This window comes from Ovis canadensis, chromosome 18 (assembly GCF_042477335.2).
Source record: "Ovis canadensis isolate MfBH-ARS-UI-01 breed Bighorn chromosome 18, ARS-UI_OviCan_v2, whole genome shotgun sequence".
NCBI classification, from domain to species: domain Eukaryota; kingdom Metazoa; phylum Chordata; class Mammalia; order Artiodactyla; family Bovidae; genus Ovis; species Ovis canadensis.
The window spans coordinates 66056786-66079509 of record NC_091262.1 but is presented as its reverse complement, the minus strand read 5'-3'; positions in this window follow the sequence as shown (position 1 = coordinate 66079509).

The window sequence follows — 22724 nt, the reverse complement described above, 5'->3', positions numbered from 1 at the left end:
TTTGGTTACTATATTCATTATACTATATTATGTATATATACTATATTCATTATACATTCATTATAGCTATTATCATTATAGTCATCTACAGATAGATAGTTTTTATTTTACTTTGATTCTGGCTTGAAAGCTCTGCATTAATTTTCTGGCCAGATTTTATGTTCTCAACAAAGAAGTAAGGTCTCAGAGCCTCATGGAAAGGGATTGTATTGGGTATTTAAAACTGTTGCAACTTCAGAGAATGTATTCTTGGGTAGAGCCTGCTAAAATCATATCACTTAGAAACTTTGCATCTGTACCTGTGGACTGAGTTAGGATCTCCAGAACCCTCTTTATTCTAGAGGACTTCAAAAAAGTAGATTGTTCACCCAAGCTATAATGGAAAAAATATATATATAATTCCTATTAAGAATAAGACCAACTGTGAAGGGAGTTTTATTGTGGTATTTGTTTGAAATACTGAGATTACTTTAATGTTCTTTTTCATGTGCGTATATATGAGGAATCTGTTTCTCTGTGATACTAAAATCTTGGTAACCCATAGCAAACTAGTAAACTCTAGTTCTGTGTAAAATAAATGTTTTTTTTAATTGACATAATTCTCAAATATTAAGAAATTCTTTAGGTTTTCATGGAAATTTATTGATTTTGAAATGTTCAAAAGTATTTGTTCACATATAGGATATATTTAGTCAAATCAATTGTGTAATTGAGATCTTAACTTAAGAATGTTGTTTGTTTAATACGATAGAAGATACCACTTTTGCTGCTGCTGCTGCTGCTGCTAAGTCATTTCAATCGTGTCCAACTCTGTGTGACCCCACAGATGACAGTCCACCAGGCTACTCCATCCCCAGGATTCTCCAGACAAGAACACTGGAGTGGGTTGCCATTTCCTTCTCCAGATACCACTCTTAAGGAACTAAGATTAGCTGTATTTGTAGAGCCTGTGCCTACAGAACCGTTTCAGGAGTGCTGTACTTCCAAGTTTTACAATGTGGCCTATTATTGTGATGGTAAATGCTGTTGGATTAAAATTTGTGTAACTGTCATTCAGCAATAAGTGCACCATAAACTTCCAGATGTTCAAGTTGATTTTAGAAAAGGCAGAGGAACCAGAGATCAAATTGCCAACATCTGCTGGATCATGGAAAAAGCAAGAGAGTTCCAGAAAAACATCTATTTCTGCTTTACTGACTATGCCAAAGCCTTTGACTGTGTGGATCACTACAAACTATGGAAAATTCTGAAAGAGATGGGAATACCAGACCACCTGACCTGCCTCTTGAGAAACCTATATGCAGGTCAGGAAGCAACGGTTAGAACTGGGCATGGAACAACAGACTGGTTCCAAATAGGAAAAGGAGTACGTCAAGGCTGTATATTGTCATCCTGTGTATTTAACTTATATGCAGAGTACATCATGAAAAACACTGGGCTCTAAGAAACAGAAGCTGGAATCAAGATTGCAGGGAGAAATACCAATCACCTCAGATATGCAGATGACACTACCCTTATAGCAAAAAGTGAAGAGGAACAAAAAACCTCTTGATGAGAGTGAAAGAGGAGAGTGAAAAAGTTGGCTTAAAATTCAACATTCAGAAAACTAAGAACATGGCATCTGGTTCCATCACTTCATGGGAAATAGATGGGGAAACAGTTAACAGTGTCAAACTTTATTTTTTTGGGCTCCAAAATCACTGCAGATGGTGACTGCAGCCATGAAATTAAAAAATGCTTACTCCTTGGAAGAAAAGTTATGACCAACCTAGATAGCATATTCAAAATTAGAGACATTACTTTGTCAACAAAGGTCCGTCTATCAAGGCTATGGTTTTTCCAGTGGTCATCTATGGATGTGAGAGTTGGACTGTGAAGAAAGCTGAGTGCCAAAGAATTGATGCTTTTGAACGGTGGTGTTGGAGAAGACTCTTGAGAGTCCCTTGGACTGCAAGGAGATCCAACTAGTCCGTTCTAAAGGAGATCATCCCTGGGTGTTCTTTGGAAGTTATGATGCTAAAGCTGAAACTTCAGTACTTTGGCCACCTCATGCAAAGAGTTGACTCATTGGAAAAGACTCTGATTCTGGGAGGGATTAGGGGCAGGAAGAAAAGGGGACGACAGAGGATGAGATGACTGGATGGCATCACCGACTCGATGGATGTGACTTTGAGTGAACTCCTGGAGATGGTGATGGACAGGGAGGCCTGGCGTGCTGCGATTCATGGGGTTGCAAAAAGTCGGACACGACTGAGCAACTGAACTGAACTGAACTGAGAATATAATAGACTAATAGTAACAACTATTATAGGAAGTATTGATACTGTGACTTGTATTATAAAACATTTAGTGGATGCTTCAATGGCTCCTGGTTTAAATATGTTTAAATTGGCATTTCAACCAGTGTATATATTTCCAAACTGACCTTAATTTTTAATTAGCATGAAGTTATTATTTTAGTTCTTTTTCTTGTGAGGATGCTTAGTGTGTGTGTGTGTCTGTCTGTGTGTGTGTGCATGCATGCATGATTCATCATGTCTGACTCTTTGGAACTGTATGGACCATAGCCCACCAGGCTCCTCTGTCCATAGGATTTTCTAAGCAAAAATACTGGAGTATTTTGCCATTTCCTCCTTCAGGGAATCTTTCCAGCTCAGGGATTGAACCTGTGTCTCCTGAGTCTCTTGCACTGGTAGATGGATACTTTACCTGAGCCAATTTACTAGGATGGTAGTGAAAATAAGGGAAATTATTAGTATGGAAGGATATATTAATAACATTTTCAGGATATAGTCTGACTCCTGCACGGGTTATAGGATTCCAACTTGACAGATAGTAAGTGGGGAGAACATGTCTTTGTAGGCCAGGAACCTTAAGAAACTTTAGGCATACTGAAAAGAGAAGTCAACTAAATTTATAGATATTGAAGGTGAAACCTGGTAGAGTGTTTTAAGATTTGGTTTCCTAGCAAGTACTAAATTTTTTAAATAATTCAATCCAACTTTTCATATGAAACCCTTTACAGAATAGTTTAGTAGTTATATTTATGCCTTTAGCAGTTGATTATTCAACCTGGTGGCTGAGACAGTGAAGAATCTGCCTGCAATGCAGGAGACTTGGGTTCGACCACTGGGTCAGGAAGATTCCCTGGAGAAGGGAATGGCTACCCACTCCAATATTCTTGCCTGAGAAATTACATGGAGAGAGAAGCCTGGTGGGCTACAGTCCACAAGGTCTCAAAGAGTCAGATATGACTGAGCGAATGACACTTTCATTCAATACTGTGTGGCTTTAGATTTGTGAAACAAATTAAAAAACAAATATATGGTTAATTGACTTTCTCCTTGCACTTATATACATAATGAGAATACCATAATGATGGCAGGTTTTTGTGTTATGTTTTTGTATCAAGAGTAATCTTTCTTTGTGATCATTATGATCACAGGTGAGGAGTATTGGAAGAAAGGGTTAAAATGGGCAAAAATAATTGCTGGCTATCTTCTAGAGCACTGCTTGGGATAATCTCCTGAGCTATTTAAAACTATGAACATTGTTAAAAGATTGTATCCTGGATGATAGTGCACATGATTTTTTTCTGTAGGAATCCAAATAAACAGTATGTGATGTATCTGACTATTGCACCATGAATATTGACAGATTTTACTTCTATTTGTAAACTTATTTCAGCATTCTTTTAAAAAAAATTTAGTGAAGTATACTTGATTTACGGCGTGGTGCACGTTCAGGTGTAGAATAAAATGAAACAGATATACATAATCCAGGTTTTTTTAGTTTCTTCCCCATATAGGCTGTTACAGAGTATTGAGTAAAGTTCTTTGTGCTATACAGCAGGTTATTATAAGTTATCTATTTTATATATAGTAATGTATATACGTTCATCTCCAGTTTATTCCGCTTGACCATCTGTTCTCCTGGTAACCAGAAGTTGATTTTCAACATCCATGATTCTACTTCTGATTTGTTGATAAGTTCATTTGTACCGTTTTTTAAATATTCCACGTATAAGAGATATCATATGATATCTGTCTTTCTGTTTCTGACTTATTTGACTCAGTATGACACTGTCTTGGAGAAGGAAATGGCAACACACTCCAATATTCTTGCCTAGAGAATCCTGTGGACGGAGGAGCCTGGTGGGCTGCTGTCCATAGGGTCACACAGAGCTGAACACGACTGAAGCGACTTAGCATGCATGCATGCACTGGAGAAGGAAATGGCAACCCACTCCAGTATTCTTGCCTGGAGAATCCCAGGGACAGAGGAGCCTGGCGGGCTGCCATCTATGGAGTCACACAGAGTTGGAAATGACTGAAGTGACTTAGCAGCAGCAGCAGCAGACATCTCTGAAGTATGACCATCCATATTGCTGTTAAATGGCATTATTTTGTTCATTTTTATTGCTGAGTAATATTTCATTGTATTTAAGTACCACATCTTCTTTATTCAATCCCCTCTTGAGGGACATTTATGTGGCTTTCATGTCCCAGTTATTGTAAATAGTGCTGCAATGAACACTGAGATGCATGAATCATTTTTGAATTATGGTTTGCTCTAGGTATATGACCAGGAGAGGAATTCCTGGATCATATGATAGGTCTATTTTTAGTTTTTTAATGAACCTCTATACTGTTCTCTATAGTAACTATACCAATTTTCATTCCCACTAACAGTGTAGGAGGATTCTCTTTTCTCCACACCGTCTTCAGCATTTTGTTTGTAGATTTTTCTTCATGATGATCATTCTAACTAGTATGAAGTGATACCTCATTTTAGGTAGTTTTCATTTGCATTTCTCTTATAACTAGTGATGTTGAGCTTCTTTTTATATGCTCTTTGGCTATCTGCATATCTTCTTTGGAGAAATGTCTCCTTAGATCTTCTGCCTATTTTTTGATTGGATTATTTGTTTCTTGATATTGAACTGCATGAGGTGTTCCTATACTTTGGAGATTAATCCCTTGTTTGTTGCTTCATTTGCAAATATTTTCTCTCACTGTGAGGGTTGTCTTTTTGTTTTGTTTATGGTTTACTTTGCTGTGCAAAAGCTTTAAGTTTAATTAGATCCCATTTGTTTACTATTATTTTTATTTTCATTACTCTTAGAGGTGGATCAAGAAAGATATTGTGATTTATGTCAAAGAGTGTTCTGCCTGTTTTCCTCTAAGGAAACACTGCATATAGTAGTGTTTTATGATCCTTTATATTTCTGCTTTAGGTCTAAAGTTAGGTTGTTTATTTGAGATTTTTATTTCTTAGAGATAAGATTGTATTTGTATCAACTTGCCTCTTAGAACTCCTTTGCTGCATACCATGGGTCTGGGTTGTAATGTTTCCATTGTCACTTTTTTCTAGGTATTTTTTAATTTCCTCTTTGGTCATTTTCATGATCCATTGTTTATTTAATGTCAATCATTAAAAAAAATTATTGGAGTATAGTTGATTTATAATGTATTAGTTTCAGGTGTCCAGCAAATTGCATCAGTTATACATATACACGTGAGCGCATGCATGTTCAGTCATGTTTGCCTCTTTCTGACCCCATGGACTGTAGCCAACAGGCTCCTCTGTCCATGGAATTTTCCATGCAAGAATACTGGAGTGGGTTGCCATTTACTACTCCAGGACATCTTCCTGACCCAGGAATTGAACCTGTGTCTTTTGTGTCTTCTGCATTGGTAGGCAGGTTCTTTACCACTGTGCCACCTGGGAAGCTCACATAGACACATATCTACCTTTTTAGTCCCTAATATTCCTTTTTGCCTAATTGTAATACATTAGTGATTCCTTCATTGACTAATTACATACATTTTGAGATATGTCTCTTTTTTACCAAGAAAAGATGGCATTAGATTTTTCCTCTGATACATTAACTATCAAAATATATTATTCATGTCATCACTGTTTGAAGATAATGAGTGTAACCTATCAAAGAAACTTATTCATCCATATAAGCAGCCAAAAACATGCTCAGCTTTTCAAGAAATCAGAAAATGTGTTTTCCGTGAACACTTCAAAAATTGGTTTTATTTGGTATTATATTGCTCTCAGGGAACAGAGAATTTACATGAAATACTGGAAAATCTAAAAAATACTTCCATATCCAAATGATAATAATTTTCAAAATCTAAGATGCCATATATAATAATGAGAATTTAACCGTATGAATATATATTAAGATTATAGCTATACTTAATAAATATTAGAAGGACAATAAAAATCAATATTTTGAGTTGTAGAGGATCAAATGACACTGTGGATTTTGTCAATACAATTGAATTAATGTATTAATGATTTAATGGGACTATTAAGTTGATCAGAAATTTATATGTATACATTACTGTAATACTGCATAACACAAGAAAGTAAAGTATCCAAGTAGCTAAAAATAGATAATGACTTTTACAGAAAGCCTAAACACAAGAAGCATAGAATAAATGTAGCATAAGCTAAGGCTGGTCTTTATGATTAGTGAGTAAAGGCTTCATTTTGCAACAAATATAATTTAGAGCACTAGCTAAAGGTTTTAAAAACAGAACAGTATAAATATGGTCTCCACTTTGAATTTTTCTGGGGAGCACTCTTAAAATTATTTCTTTGGCATCTCCTTGGAAGCCGAAACTTGTGCAGTCTGTACCGCTTTAGGAGGCAGTCCTGACTATCTACCACAACCTCTTCCAAAAGGATAAGCACTTAAAATGAAAGCTCTGAACCACAGAAGAGTTGCAAAATGTGAGACAATATAGGCTTTCAAAGTTTGGAGGCAAATAAATAAATTGATAATTTTCAATTATAAAAGTTGTAATCCTTAATATTAACATATTTGTGTATATTTTTCATTGTTTTCTCAATACAATGAATTTCATATGGGAGGTCTCAGTGAGTTTATTTGATTTTACAATGGACAAATATAAAGATACATACCTTAGTAGAAAAACAGGTGAAGTATATTAACATCTGTTTTACAGAGAATAATTTCAAGATGTCAGTAAACAAATAAATATTACTAGTGATCTAGAAAATGCAGAATAATTGAGATATTTTTCCATTTAATCAACTTGCAATGATTACAGATTAAAATTCACATTAATATCTAGATTTTGTGAAAACGGTTATAGTGTACAGATGTTAAAAGAGAATAAATTAACATGAAGTTTCTAAAAATACAAAATTGAAATAGGCACCAAATTAAGCAAAACATCATATCAATGAACCAGGAATGACATCCCCAATAAATTATGTTGAAAAGGCAATATGTTTATAAATTTATATATGTAAGTACATTCTAGAAATGACCACAAGAATGTAAATCACAGAAATGCCTGTAAAAAAAAAGAATATTTAAATTTATTACAACATATCTGCACAATGGAATTATGTTTTAGTTTCAAAAGATAATATAAATATGTATGTAAAATAAAAATATTATGATGCATTTATAAATTAAAAAACTAAAATAAGTATGTATGTATATATAGATAATTATATGTATGTGTATACAGATAATTATAAAATAAACACAATTGTGTTGTTAATATTTTTTCAAACATACAGGGTTAAAAATAGTAAGCAATCATTCTAGCAAGAATGTGAAAAAAGGGGAAATAAACCTATTGCTTAAATTTTCTTTTTAGAGATATATATGACATCCATCTTTCCATTGACTCCCTTTATTCCATGATGAGATATTTTCATTGCCTGGGCATTTGTCTTGAAGTAGATATAGGTCATGGCAGCTAAATTGTCATTAGCTCCTTTTGAGTCCTAAGTCTATTCTCTTAACCTTCCTTCAAGTATCTTTGTAGTGGGGGAAGGTTTAATTATCAGAGCAGTCTTAAAACAGATTAACTGTGTAATCATAAACAATCATTTACACTGTTCCTAGAGCCTATTCCTCATTTGCAAGCATGGCTGGCCTGTTTGGCTATTTCCCTAAAGGAAAAGGTTCTAGAATTCAAGTAGAACCTTGTTTTGGAATATTGTGTACTGAATTTTATGAAGTGCTTGTATCTGAATATATTGAGTTCCTTATAAAATTTTCTTTCTCTCATCTTTTAGAGCAGTGAATTATATAAATAGATATTTCTAATATTAACCAACCTCAAATTCCAAAACAAATCTTTCTTAATCATTATCATCTATTTTTACATTTTATACACTGATGGATTCAATCTGCTAAGAATTCTCAGTACATAAAAGTGAGAATTTTCTAGATGTTCTTTTCTTGTACTGATTTTGTGTAGATTGGGTATCACATTGAAACATCCTTCATTAACCCACTAAATGGGATTTCCACATTTTCTTGTTCAGTTCAGTTCAGGCACTCACTCCTGTCTGACTCTTTGCAACCCCATGAACCACAGCATGCCAGGCCTCCGTGTCCATCACCAACTCCTGAAGTTTGCCCAAACTCATGTCCGTTGAGTTGGTGATGCCATCCAACCATTTCATCCTCTGTCATTCCCTTCTCCTCCTGCCTTCAATCTTTCCTAACATCAGGGTCTTTTCCAGTGAGTCTGTTCTTTGAATTAGGTGGCCAAAGTATTGGAGTTTCAGCTTCAGCATCAGTCCTTCCAATGAATATTCAGGATTGATTTCCTTTAGGATGGAATGGTTGGATCTTCTTGCAGTCCAAGGGACTCTCAAGAGTCTTCAACACCACAATTCAAAAGCATCAATTCTTCAGCGCTCAGCTTTTTTTATAGTCCAATTCTCACATCTGTACATGCCTACTAGAAAAACCATAGCTTTGACTAGATAGAACTTTGTTGGCAAAGTAATGTCTCTGCTTTTTAATATGTTGTCTGGATTGGTCATAGCTTTTCTTCCAAGGATTAAGCATCTTTTAATTTCATGGCTGCAGTCACCAGCTGCAGTGATTTTCGAGTCCAAAAAAAAAAAAAGTAATCTGTCACTGTTTCCATTGTTTCCCCATCTGCTTGCCATGAAGCTCCAATATGCCAGCATTTTCTTGTTAGATTCTTATCAATCAGGTCAGGTGGTCTGGTGTTCCCATCTATTTAAGAATTTTCCACAGTTTGTTGTGATCTTCCTAAAGGAAATCAGTCCTGAATATTCATTGGAAGGACTGATGTTGAAGCTGAAACTCCAATATTTTGGCTACCTGATGTGAAGAGCTGACTCATTTGAAAAGACCCGACCCTGATGTTGGGAAAGATTGAAGGCAGGAGGAGAAGGGAATGACAGAGGATGAGATGGTTGGATGGCATCACCAACTCAATGGACATGAGTTTGGGTAAACTCTGGGAGTTGGTGATGGACAAGGAGGCCTGGCATGCTGTGGTTCATGGGGTTGCAAAGAGTCAGACACGACTGAGCAACTGAAGTAAACTAAACACAGTCAAAGGCTTGGGCGTAGTTGGTAAAGCAGAAGTAGATGTTTTTCTGGAACTCTCTTGCTTTTTTTGATGATCCAATGGATGTTGGCAATTTGATCTCTGATTCCTCTGCCTTTTCTAAATCCAGCTTGAGCATCTATCTGGAAGTTCACGTACCATTGAAGCCTGGCTTGGGAGAATTTTGAGCATTACTTTGCTAGCATGAGAGATGAGTGCAATTGTGTGGTAGTCTGAGCATTCTTTGGCATTGCCTTTCTTTGGGATTGGAATGAAAACTGACCTTTTCCAGTCCTGTGGCCACTGCTGAGTTTTCCAAATTTGCTGGCATATTGAGTTCCATATTGGCTTTTTCTTGTTATACTCTGACTTAGAAGGAGAAGAATGAGGCTCCAACAACTTCTTCCTAAGAAAGACAAATTTCTCTAATCAAGTGTTCTGACCTGATCTCAAAAAGTTATGTACAGTTTATTTAGATTCAGATTGTTTTTATTTTTTTTTTTATTTTTATTTTTAATTTTAAAATCTTTAATTCTTACATGCGTTCCCAAACATGACCCCCCCTCCCACCTCCCTCCCCACAACATCTCTCTGGGTCATCCCCATGTACCAGCCCCAAGCATGCTGCACCCTACGTCAGACATGGACTGGCGATTCACTTCTTACATGATAGTATACATGTTAGAATTCCCATTCTCCCAAATCATCCCACCCTCTCCCTCTCCCTCTGAGACCAAAAGTCCGTTATACCCATCTGTGTCTTTTTTCCTGACTTGCATACAGGGTCGTCATTGCCATCTTCCTAAATTCCATATATATGTGTTAGTATACTGTATTGGTGTTTTTCTTTCTGGCTTACTTCACTCTGTATAATTGGCTCCAGTTTCATCCATCTCATCAGAACTGATTCAAATGAATTCTTTTTAACGGCTGAGTAATACTCCATTGTGTATATGTACCACAGCTTTCTTATCCATTCATCTGCTGATGGACATCTACGTTGTTTCCATGTCCTGGCTATTATAAACAGTGCTGCGATGAACATTGGGGTACATGTGTCTCTTTCAATTCTGGTTTCCTCGGTGTGTATGCCCAGAAGTGGGATTGCTGGGTCATAAGGGAGTTCTATTTGCAATTTTTTAAGGAATCTCCACACTGTTCTCCATAGTGGCTGTACTAGTTTGCATTCCCACCAACAGTGTAGGAGGGTTCCCTTTTCTCCACACCCTCTCCAGCATTTATTGCTTGCAGATTTTTGGATCGCAGCCATTCTGACTGGTGTGAAGTGGTACCTCATTGTGGTTTTGATTTGCATTTCTCTAATAATGAGTGATGTTGAGCATCTTTTCTAGATCAATGGAACAAAATAGAAAGCCCAGAGATAAATCCACACACATATGGACACCTTATCTTTGACAAAGGAGGCAAGAATATACAATGGAGTAAAGACAATCTCTTTAACAAGTGGTGCTGGGAAAACTGGTCAACCACTTGTAAAAGAATGAAACTAGATCACTTTCTAACACCGTACACAAAAATAAACTCAAAATGGATTAAAGATCTAAATGTAAGATCAGAAACTATAAAACTCCTAGAGGAGAATATAGGCAAAACACTCTCAGAAATAAATCACAGCAGGATCCTCTATGATCCACCTCCCAGAATTCTGGAAATAAAAGCAAAAATAAACAAATGGGATCTAATTAAAATTAAAAGCTTCTGCACAACAAAGGAAAATATAAGCAAGGTGAAAAGACAGCCTTCGGAATGGGAGAAAATAATAGCAAATGAAGCAACTGACAAACAACTAATCTCAAAAATATACAACCAACTTATGCAGCTCAACTCCAGAAAAATAAACGACCCAATCAAAAAATGGGCCAAAGAACTAAATAGACATTTCTCCACAGATTGTTTTTAAAACAAAATATGATGTATTTGAAGCAGCTATAATCCATGCAGGTTTTTTTCCCCCTCTCCTCAAGAGCAGATTATGTATTAACCAATCCCACTTTTCCCTCTACATTGTTATGATTTTTGAAAATATGTTTATTTTTAATAATGTATGTAAATATTTGTCCTAATACTTTCTCCAAATGCTTACAATTTGAAAAGTACTTTATGTTTTCCTATTTAATTCCTCCATCTACTAATAACCTTGGTATATTGAAAGATACACACTTCACATTTTATAAGATAAATAGATGTAGTCACATCTTAATATTACGTACTTTTCATGTAACAAAATGTAATCTGCCTATTTAAATGTGCAATATTCTAGAAATCCAAATGATATGGAAATTATCTGTAAAGTGATTTTAATACAAAAAAGTACAATGCATTGCTATGTACATCACATGGATTAATTGTACATTTTCTTTCTTGCCCAAAGGGATTTATAAAAATGTATTGCCAAAAAGCTAAAGGATACTTAAATTTTACAATGCCTATTTGATTTTTATATTTTTGTAGCAACATGTGGAGTTGGAGAGACAACTCAAGCTTTTATGGAATCAAATAAAAATATTATAGTATATGAAAATATTTAATTTGCATACAAATCCTAACTGAATTTCATTTATGCACAATTGCAACTGACAAGTACTTATTTAAAAAATAAAGGACTGAGGAATTTCATTAGCAAGAATACTTTGATTTTATTTTCCCCATAGGTGAGAAATCATTGAAAAAAATTACCTAGCAAAAAACATAATTTAAGTTTAAATCGCAATTGGTGAAATTTGTTACACCTTCACATATAAAGTATGTGTTTTATTTGATTAAACCTATTGAAAATATGCTTTTAGGGTTTTTTGTATTATAATAAATTTCCAAAGAAGCTGATTTTAAAATATCCATTTCTATTTTATGTTGCTTATTGCCATATGCACATTTTTTTGGTCCATGTGAAGATCCTTTATTTTTTAAATATGTTTATTTATTTAAATTGGAGGTTAATTACTTGACAATATTGTATTTGTTTTGCCATACATCTATACGCACATTTTTGTTATTGTTTTTCAGTCACTAAGTCGTGTCCAACTGTTTGCAACCCCATGAGCTAAAGCACATCAGGCTTCTCTGTCCATCACTATCTACTTGAGTTTTCTCAAACTTGTGTCCATTGAGTCAGTGATGCCATCCAACCATTTCATCTTCTGTTTCCCCTTCTCCTCTGGCCCTCAAATTTTCTGAACATCAGGGTCTTTTCCAAAGAGACTGCTCTTCACATCAGGTGAAAAAAGTATTGGAGCTTCAGCTTTAGTATCAGTATTTCCAATGAATATTCAGGGATGCTTTCCTTTAGGAATGACTGATTTAATCTTCTTGTCCAAGGCACTCTCAAGAGTCATCTTCAGCACCACTGTTCAAAAGCATCAATTCTTTGGCTCTCAGCCTTCTTTATGGTCTAATTCTCACATCCATATTTGACTCCTGGAAAAACTTTGACCATCGCTTTGACTATACAGACCTTTGTGGGCAAAGTAATGTCTGCTTTTAAAAACACTGTCTAGGTTTGACATAGCTATTCTTCTTTCATTTATAAAATCAATTTTATTATAAGCAATGTAGAAATCATGAGTAGAAGCACTAGTTAACTTGACTCAATCATTTTCATTTGGTCTAGAGTTCTAAGAATATTTTGACTAATAATTTTTAATTTCTCTAAATTATAATTAATCTCTGGTTTTTATAAGACATTATTCATTTTAAAGCTCTCTATGACTAATGAATCAACTGGAAAATTAAGAAGAAAAGGAAATTGAAGTTAATCATTCTTCTGGGAAGAGTGGAAAGCTACTGTCTATTCTGTTTGATAGAAATGACTCATTATAAACTTTGACTATAATAGGCCTATCATCAGTGAAAGGAATATGGTAGTGTTTCTTTTTTTAGTATTTTGCTTAACTTAAATATAGGAATATTACAAATATCCAAGGGAGTGATTCTTTTTCAAAATTGCTTACCAATTACCTATATTTTTTCCAGGAACTCAATAAATATTTTTGAATGAATGCAATGTGGTGACACACAGGGTTGACAAAACAGGTGAGTCCTATCAAATAAAGTGTTCATTGGGGAAGGACTGTTGATGATAAGATAAACCGTGAAACTGTAGGAAAATCAAAACCAAAATAGGACATGACTTGGTGGTGGGGAGAGGACACTATTTTTTAAAAACTTTTTATTTTGTATTGGGGTCTAGTCAGTTAACAATGTTGTGATAGTGTCTGGTGAACAGTGGAGGGAGTCAGCCATACATATACAAGCATCCATTCTCCCCCAAACTACTCTCCCATCCAGGCTGCCACATAACGTTTAGTAGAGTTCCATGTATTTACAGTAAGTACTTGTAGGTTATTCATTTTAAATATAGCAGTGTGTACATGTTTAATAGATAGTACCATCTGGGAAGCTCTCTGAAGAAGTGACAGGTGACAAGCAGTCCTAATTACAAGGACAAGACAGTCATGTGGCAATCTGGAGGAAAAGCATTACTGCCTGTCAGAAGAGGAGGTATAATAGTCTTGAGTTTCAACGATCCTGTTATTTTCCAGGGAGAGTCAGATTCTTAACTGAAGTGAAGGGAGATTTGTAGAGGAACTCCACAGGTAGGGGCCAATGAATTGTAGCCAACTGAGCCACATTGTGTTTGAATATCATATATATATATATATAGATAGATAGATAAATAGACAGACAGACATAGACATAATAGAAAGCCACTGGAATAATTTAAAGCAATTAAACAATATAGCCAGCCTTTAAAAAAAATACAAATAACCTGATTACTATAGAAGGTATACACTAGTGGCTCAGTGGTAAAGAATCTCCCTGTAATGCAGGAGATGCAGGAGACCTGGATTTGATCCCTGAGTTGGGAAGATCCTCTGGAGTAGGAAATGGTAATCCACCTTAGTATTCTTGCCTGGAGAATCCCATGGACAGAGGAGCCTGGCAGTCTACAGTCCATAGGGTCGCAAAGAGGTGGATACAACTGAAGTATCTTAGCATGTATGCAAAATACAATCTTTGTTATGGACAAAATCTTTAAAACAGTGAGTTTTAAAGTAAACAAAGAGAGAAAAGAGGCTAGTTTGATTAGCTTATGGTGTTGGATTAAGTGAAAAGTAGACAGATTTGTTATGTATTTTGGAGTCAGAACTTGCTGATGGATTGGCTAATGGAAAAAGGAAAATATTTTAAAATGAGGTCAAAGTTAATTATATTTGAGCTGTTATAATGATGGTTATCAGTCTTATCAATCAGAGTAAAATATTCTACATGGAAGAAATAACCTTAAGGTGAAAGCTATTCCACAAGCAGAAACTGTAGTGTCCAACTATGTCTCTAGTGCTAGAGAGAAAAAAAAAAAAGATTAAAAATTCAAAAAAAGATAATGGCTAAATATATAAATTTGTAATTCATCTTTATGGTGACTCAGGGGTAAAGAATCTGCATGCCAATGAAGGAAACACAGGTTCGACCCCTGTGTCAGGAGGATCCACTGGAAAAGGAAATGGCTACTCATTCCAGTATTCTTCCCAGGAAATCCCATGGACAGAGGAACCTGATGGGCAACAGTCCATGGGGTTACAAGAGACACAACTTAGCAACTAAATATCAACAACAACTAATGTCTATAGTGTTGTTGTTGTTCATTTGCTAAGTCACATCTAATTCTTCGAGACCCCATGAACTGCAGTACACCAGCCTCTCCTGTCCTTCATTATCTCCTGGAGTTTGCTCATATTCACGTCCATTGAATTGGGGATGGTCTCTAACCATCACATTCTCTGCTGGCCCTTCTCCTTTTATGTAGATGAGGCATAATATATAGTGTAGATATAGTAAAAGCAATAGAAAGCCTTGCCTTAAGAGTTTATTAAAATGTTCTAAAGAGCTCAAGATGACTATTGGAGTGGGAACACAAGATTAAAGATTTCACACATGCAATGAAGAAGGTAAATCAAAGTTCAGCTCTATTTCAAGAATTACCTGTTCAAATTCTCAGAAAGATATGAGAACTCTGAAGTTTTGTTAATCACGAGAAAACACTTTGTATATTCTTTATATAGCAAGAATTGCCATATGGTTTTTTTTTGTTGTTTTCCGAATACTTAAACATGACAGCCCATTCCTCTTTCTTGTAAATCTTAATACAAAGCAAAGGAAAGTGAGGGTGACATAAGATGTTTTTGGTGAGAGGGAATAAGTAGCCTCTTATTTTTTTTTTCAATTTTAATTACATCATCATACATCATTAGAAAACAAGTAAGTTTTTATAATAGAACTAAAATAGAACTAACTTAGATAAAAAATAAGGTTTGGAGAATAAATGTGAACTCAGCAACAAGCCAGATGTACAATTTAGAGTTAGACATCTGAATTCTGTGTAGCAAGTGTTCCTAAAGGCTTGAAAATTTAGTGATACCCTTATTTCAGTTTGTAAAGAATGCTTTTCTTATTCAATCACTTAGTCATGTCCAACTCTTTGCGACTCCACAGACAACAGAATGCCAGGCTTCCCGTTCTTCACTATCTCCCAGAGTTAGCACAGTTTTCATATCCATTCAGTCAGTGATGCTATCTACCCATCTTATCCTGTGCTTCTCCCTTTCTCCTCTTGCCCTCAGTCTTTCCCAGCATCAGTGTCTTTTCCAGAGAGTCAGTTCTTTACATCAGGTGGCCAAAATATTGGAGCTTCAGCATCAGTCCTTCCAATGAACGTTCAGAGTTGATCTACTTTAACATTGACTGGTTTGATCTTCTTGCAGTTCAAGGGACTCTCAAGAGTCTTCTCCAACACCACTGTTCAAAATCATCAATTCTTCGGCACTCAGCCTTCTTTATGGTCCAACTCTCACAATCATACATGACTACTAGAAAAACCATAGCTTTGACTAGACTGACCTGTGTTGGCAAAGTGATGTCTCTGCATTTTAACATGCTAGCTAGCTTTGTCATGACTTTTCCTCCAAGTAGCAAGAATATTTTAATTTTGTGTCTATAGTCACCATTCGCAGTGATTTTGGAGTCCAAGAAAATGAAATCTGCCACGGTTTATACTTTTTCCTCAACTATTTGGCCATGAAGTGATGAGACCAGATGCCATAATATTAGTTTTTTGATTGTTGGATTTTAAGCCAGCTTTTTCACTCTCCTCTTTCACCTTCATCAAAAGGCTCTTTAGTTCCTCTTCTCTTTCTACCATTAATATTGTATCATCTGCATATCTGAAGTTGTTGATATTTCTCCTGGAAATCTTGATTCCAGCCTGTGCTTTATCCATTGCCACATTTCACATGAAGTACTCTGCATATAAGTTAAATAAGCAGGTGACACTATGAAGCCTTGACCCACTCCTTTCCCAATTTTGAACCAGTCCATTTTTACTTTTCTGGTTCTAACTGTTGCTTCTTGACCTGCACACAGATTTCTGAAGAGGCAGGTAAGGTGGTCTGGTATCCCCATCTCTTTCAGAATTTTCCACAATTTGTTGTAATCCACATAGTCGAAGGCTTTTGCATAGTCAATGAAGCAGAAGTAGATGTTTTTCTGGAAGTCCCTTGATATTTCTTTATCCAGAGGATGTTGGCAATTTGATCTCTGGTTCCTCTGTCTTTTTAAAATCCAGTTTGTAAATCTGAAAGTTGTTGGGTCACATGTTGTTGAAGCCTCAGTTCAGTCACTCAGTCATGTCTGACTCTTTGCAACCCCATGAACTGCAGCACGCCAGGCCTCCCTGTCCATCACCAGGCCTCCCTGTCCATCACCAACTCTCAGAGTCCACCCAAATCCATGTCCATTGAGTCAGTGATGCCATCCAACCATCTCATCCTGCTGCTGTCCCCTTCTCCTCCTGCCCTCAATCTTTCCCAGCATCAGGGTCTTTTCAAATGAGTCAGCTCTTCACATCAGTTAGCCAAAGGATTGGAGTTTCAGCTTCAACATCAGTTCTTCCAGTGAACACCCAGGACTGATCTCCTTTAGGATGGACTGGTTGGATCTCCTTGCAGTCCAAGGGACTCTCAAGAGTCTTCTCCAACACCACAGTTCAAAAGCATCAGTTCTTCCATGCTCAGCCTTCTTTATAGTCCAAGCTTCACATCCATACATGACCACTGGAAAAAACCATAGCCTTGACTAGATGGACTTTTGTTGACAAAGTAATGTCTCTGCTTTTGAATATGCTATTTAGGTTGGTCATAACTTTCCTTCCAAGGAGTAAGCATCTGTTAATTTCATGGCTGCAATCACCATATGCAGTGATTTTGGAACCCAGTAAAATAAAGTCAGCCACTGTTTCCCCATCTATTTGACATGAACTGATGGGACCAGATGCCATGATCTTAGTTTTCTGAATTTTGACCTTTAAGCCTAGCTTGAACAATTTTGAGCATTACCTTTCTAGCATGTGTAAAGAGAGCAATTGTGCTGTAGTTTGAATATTCTTTAGCATTGCACTTCCTTGGGATTGAAATGAAAACTGACCTTTTCCCATCCTGTGGCCATTGCCTAGTTTTCCAAATTTGCTGGCATATTGAGTGCAGCACTTTAACAGCATCATCTTTTAGGACTGAAATAACTCATCTGGAATTCCATCACCTCCACTAGCTTTGGTCATAATAATGCTTCCTAAGGCCCATTTGACATCATATTCCAGGATGTCTGTCTCTAAGTGAGTGACCACACCATTGTGGTTATCTGGTTCATTAACACTTTTTTGTACAGTTCTCTTGTGTATTCTTGCCACCTCCTCTTCATCTCTTTTGCTTTTGTTACGCCCTTGCCATTTCTGTCCTTTATTGTGCCCATCTTTGCATGAAATGTTCCCTTGGTATCTCCAATTTTCTTGAAGGGATCTCTAGCTTTTCCCATTCTATTGTTTTCATCTATTTCTTTGCATTGTTTACTTTAGAAGGCGTGCTTATGTCTCTTTGCTATTCTCTGGAATTCTGCATTCAGTTGAGTATATTGTTCCCTTCCTCCTTTGCCTTTCACTTCTTTTCTTTTCTCAGCTATATGTAAGGCCTTCTCAGACAACCACTTTGCCTTCTTTCATTTATTTTTCTTTTGGACGTTTTTAGTCACCACCTCCTGTACAATGGTACAAACCTCCGTCCATAGTTTTTCAGGCACTCTGTCTTCTGGATCTAATTATTTAAATCTATTTGTCACCTCCCCTGTATATTATATTGGATTTGATTTAGGCCATACTCAAATGGCCTAGTGGTTTTCCCTGCTTTCTTCAACTTGAGCCTGAATTTTGCAATAAGGAGTTCATGATCTGAGCCATAGTCAGCTCCAGATCTTGTTTTTGTTGACTGTATAGTGCTTCTCCATCTTTTGCTGCAAAGAATATAATCACTCTCTGGTGATGTACATGTGTAGAGTCACCTCTTGTGTTGTTGAAAGAGGGTGTTTGCTATGACCAATGTGTTATCTTGGCAAACTCTGTTAGCCTTTGCCCTGCTTCATTTTATACTCCAGGGCCATACTTGCCTGTTACTCCAGGTATCTCTTGACTCCCTACTTCTGCATTCCAGTCCCCTATCATGAAAAGGACATCTTTTTTTTTTTTTTTGGTGTTAGTTCTAGTTGTTATAGATTATTATAAAACCAGTCAACTTCAGCTTATTCCCCATCAGTGTTTGGGGAATAGACTTGTATTCCTGTGCTGTTGAGTGATTTGCCTTGGAATAGAACCAAAAGCATTCTGTCATTTTTGAGATTGCACCCAAGTATTGCATTTTGGACTCTTGTTGGCTATGACAGCGGTACCATTTCTTCTAAGAGATTCTTTCCCACAGTAGTAGATGCAGTGGTCATCTGAATTAAATTTGTCTATTCTCATCCATTTTAGTTAACTGATTCAAAATATGTTGATATTCACACTTGCTGTCTCCTGTTTGACCACTTCTAATTTACCTGGTTCATAGACCTAACATTCCAGGTTTTATACAATATTGTCCTTTATAGCACTGGACTTTACTTTCACCACGAGACACATCCACAACTGGGCATCATTTACACTTGCTCAGCCTTTTCATTCCTTCTGGAGCTACTTCTCTGCTCTTCTCTAGTAGCATATTGGACACATATGGACCTGGGATGTTCATCTTTCAGTGTCATATCTTTTTTGCTTTTTCATATGTTCTTACTATTTAAAGAATAGTAAGAGAAAATAATGTGATCACCATATTCTTTCAATGATCTTATACTTTATAAGCATCATACAAGTATTTTTAGTTCTGTTCATTCTACATGGAGTAAGAATAATTATCCTTATTTCAAAACTTCTGAGTTAGAACTCAAATGCATTTTATGACTCAGTTCTGCCATTAAATCAAAAGCTTTCATTATTTTGTAAATAATATAAATCTACTCTGGATCAAATGAAAATCTCTCATGGAAGTTAGCATAAATAACAAGATATATATTTTATAGAGAGATGATACTGAATCTTTTCAAACATTTTTAACAAAATAAAATGTAGCTTTTACATTAAATTCATCTATTTCCATGGGGGCTGATATTCTAAAATGTGCAATAGTGTAGAAGCCAGTATAATAGAAGGACCTAAGAGACAATTCATGTTTTAGCAAAAAAGGTGAAGACCTTGTGAATGCATCCATTTATTTACACATTTTTATTGATTCTGATGATATAAAAATATATTAATATAAATTTTGCATTCCTTTTAGCTATGAAATTTTATCTATACATTGGAAAAAGGCTAAAGAATTTTATTAGCAATGATTTGGCATTTGTCCAAGAAAGAATTTCTTGTACAAAAATGTAGTAATAAATATCAAAAGCAATGAGAATGGTAATATATTTTTTCAACTAAATATGCATCTTATAATAATTGAACCCAAAATATAAAAGTATAGATAGTTGGAGGTATGAATTCATAAAAACAATAAGAAATCTCATTTAGTTTATTAATTCTTATTATGTGACAGATATTTTCCTAAATGCATTAACATTTCTGATTATTCCTCAACTGAATAAACAATAGAATTGGCCCAACTTTGTAATATTCTGTAGTTTTCCTTTTCATACTGTTAATTTAATTAAAAACCTATGCCTGGGAATCTCTCCTGGGGATCATGGATAAGCAACATGGAAGGACTGAAATATAACAAAATCTGTGTGTACATGCAAGTGGAATCTATACACAGAGTTTGTGACTCATTTAAAATCCTTGAGTTATTTAAATTAGCAATAATTTGTGTCAAGTAATCAGAAATACATATTTTTTTGTGTTCCTTCCAGTGGGTAGTGTATCATTAGACTAATTTTAAGAACAACTGTTATCCCTGTTGAAACACCTTGTGAAAAAGTATCAAAAATTCTCAGTAATAAAAAGGATTTTCTGGGCACAATTTCAGCCTCAAAGGATAGATAGTAATACATGTTTTCCCCCAAATAAGATTCTATTTAATATCTCCAAGGACATTGCAGAATCCATGAAAAAAAATAGATACTTTATAGATAAAACATTGCATGCAGAAAAACACAGTTTCAGCATTTCAAAAATACTTAAATTACAGTGAAATGCAGTTGAGGAAATTTTTATCCTGATTGAATTTTGGACAATAAAGAATGAGAAATGAGACACAACAACCTAGCTACAATAAAGCATGAGTCTGATGGATGCCAGCAATGAATCAACTGATGAATATAAATCAAAATTGGATGTTGAATCAGATCAAGATATTTCAAAATCCAAAGAGTAAAAAAGAAAAGAAAGTCACGTTATGGAAAAAACACAAGTGTGTGCATATGTATATGTATAACATATAACATATAATATGCATATATGTATGTATAACATCATCTCCTTGATTACATTTATTACTAAATATTTTATTGCTTTGGATACTATTGTAAATGGCATTGCTTTCTTAATTTTTCTTACAAAGAATATGTTAATAGTATATGGGAATGCAATTGGTTTTTATATGGTAATTTTCTATCCTGCAATTTAATTAATTAACTAATTAGCTCTAACGATTTTTTTGGTGAGATTTTTAGAGGTGTGTGTATATATACAAGATATCTACATACACTTCCTTTCTGATTAGGATGCCTTTTATTTCACTTTCTTGACTAGTCACTCTGGATTGAACTTCATTGTTTGGGTCAGACTTCCATTGATGTTGACTAGAAATGACAGTGAGCCTCCTTGTCTTGTTCCTGATCACAGAAGAAAGCCCTTCACAACAGCTTTTCACTGTTGAGTGTGATGTTAAATTTGAGCTTCTCATACACTGACTTTATTATGTTGAGTTAGAGTCCTATACCTAATTATTGAACATATTTATCATGAAAAGATGTTGAAATTTTTTGATTTCTATATCTGTTGAAATGATTATAAAATTTATACTCTTTTTTTCTGTTAACACAATGTGTCACATTTTTGATTTGTTTTTGCTGAATCCTCTTTGTGTCTAAAGATAAATCCCTCTTGATCATGGTGTATGACTTATTAATGTGCTCTTGAATTTGATTTGATGGTATTTTGTTGGGGAGTGCTGCACTGATATTCATGAATGACACTGACATGTAATTCTCTTTTCTTGTGATGTCTTTGTCTGGCTTCAGTATCAGAATACACTGAATTTATGAAATAAGTTTAGCAATAACCTTCTTATTGACTTTTTTGGAAGAGTTTGAGAAGGTTTTGTATATTATTTCTTCTTTAAAAGTTTGATATAATTCAGCTATAAAGCATCTAGTCCTGCACATATTTTTTCTTAGGAGATATTTTATTACTGATTCAGTTGCTTTGCTTGTGATTGGTCTGTTCATATTTTCATTAGTTCATGATTCAGTATCAGTTAAGTTGTATATGCATTTCACTAAGTCACCTAATTTGCTGACATGTAATTTTTCATAGCAGTCTTTGACGATCTTTTGCATTTCTGTGGTATCAGTTGAAATGTCTCTTCATTCATGTACAAATTTATCAATTTGAGTCATTTATCTTTTTAATTAGTAAAAGGTTGGTCAATTTTGTTAACTTTTAGAAGAAACAACTCAGTTTTTTTGATCTATTGATTTTCTAGTCTCTACTTTGTTTGTTTCTTCTCTAATATTTATATTATTTCCTATTCTGACATCTTTAGGTTTAGTTAGTTCTTTTCTAGTTCCTTAATGTGTAAGATTAGGCTGCTGTAGTTTTACTTACCTATCCAGAGAATTCTTGTTCTTCACTTGCTAAGTCATGCCTGACTCTTTGCAACCCCATGAACTGCAGAATGACAGACTTAGCTATCCTCCACTATCTCCTAGAATTTTCTCAAACTTATGTCCATTGAGTCAGTGATGCCATCCAAC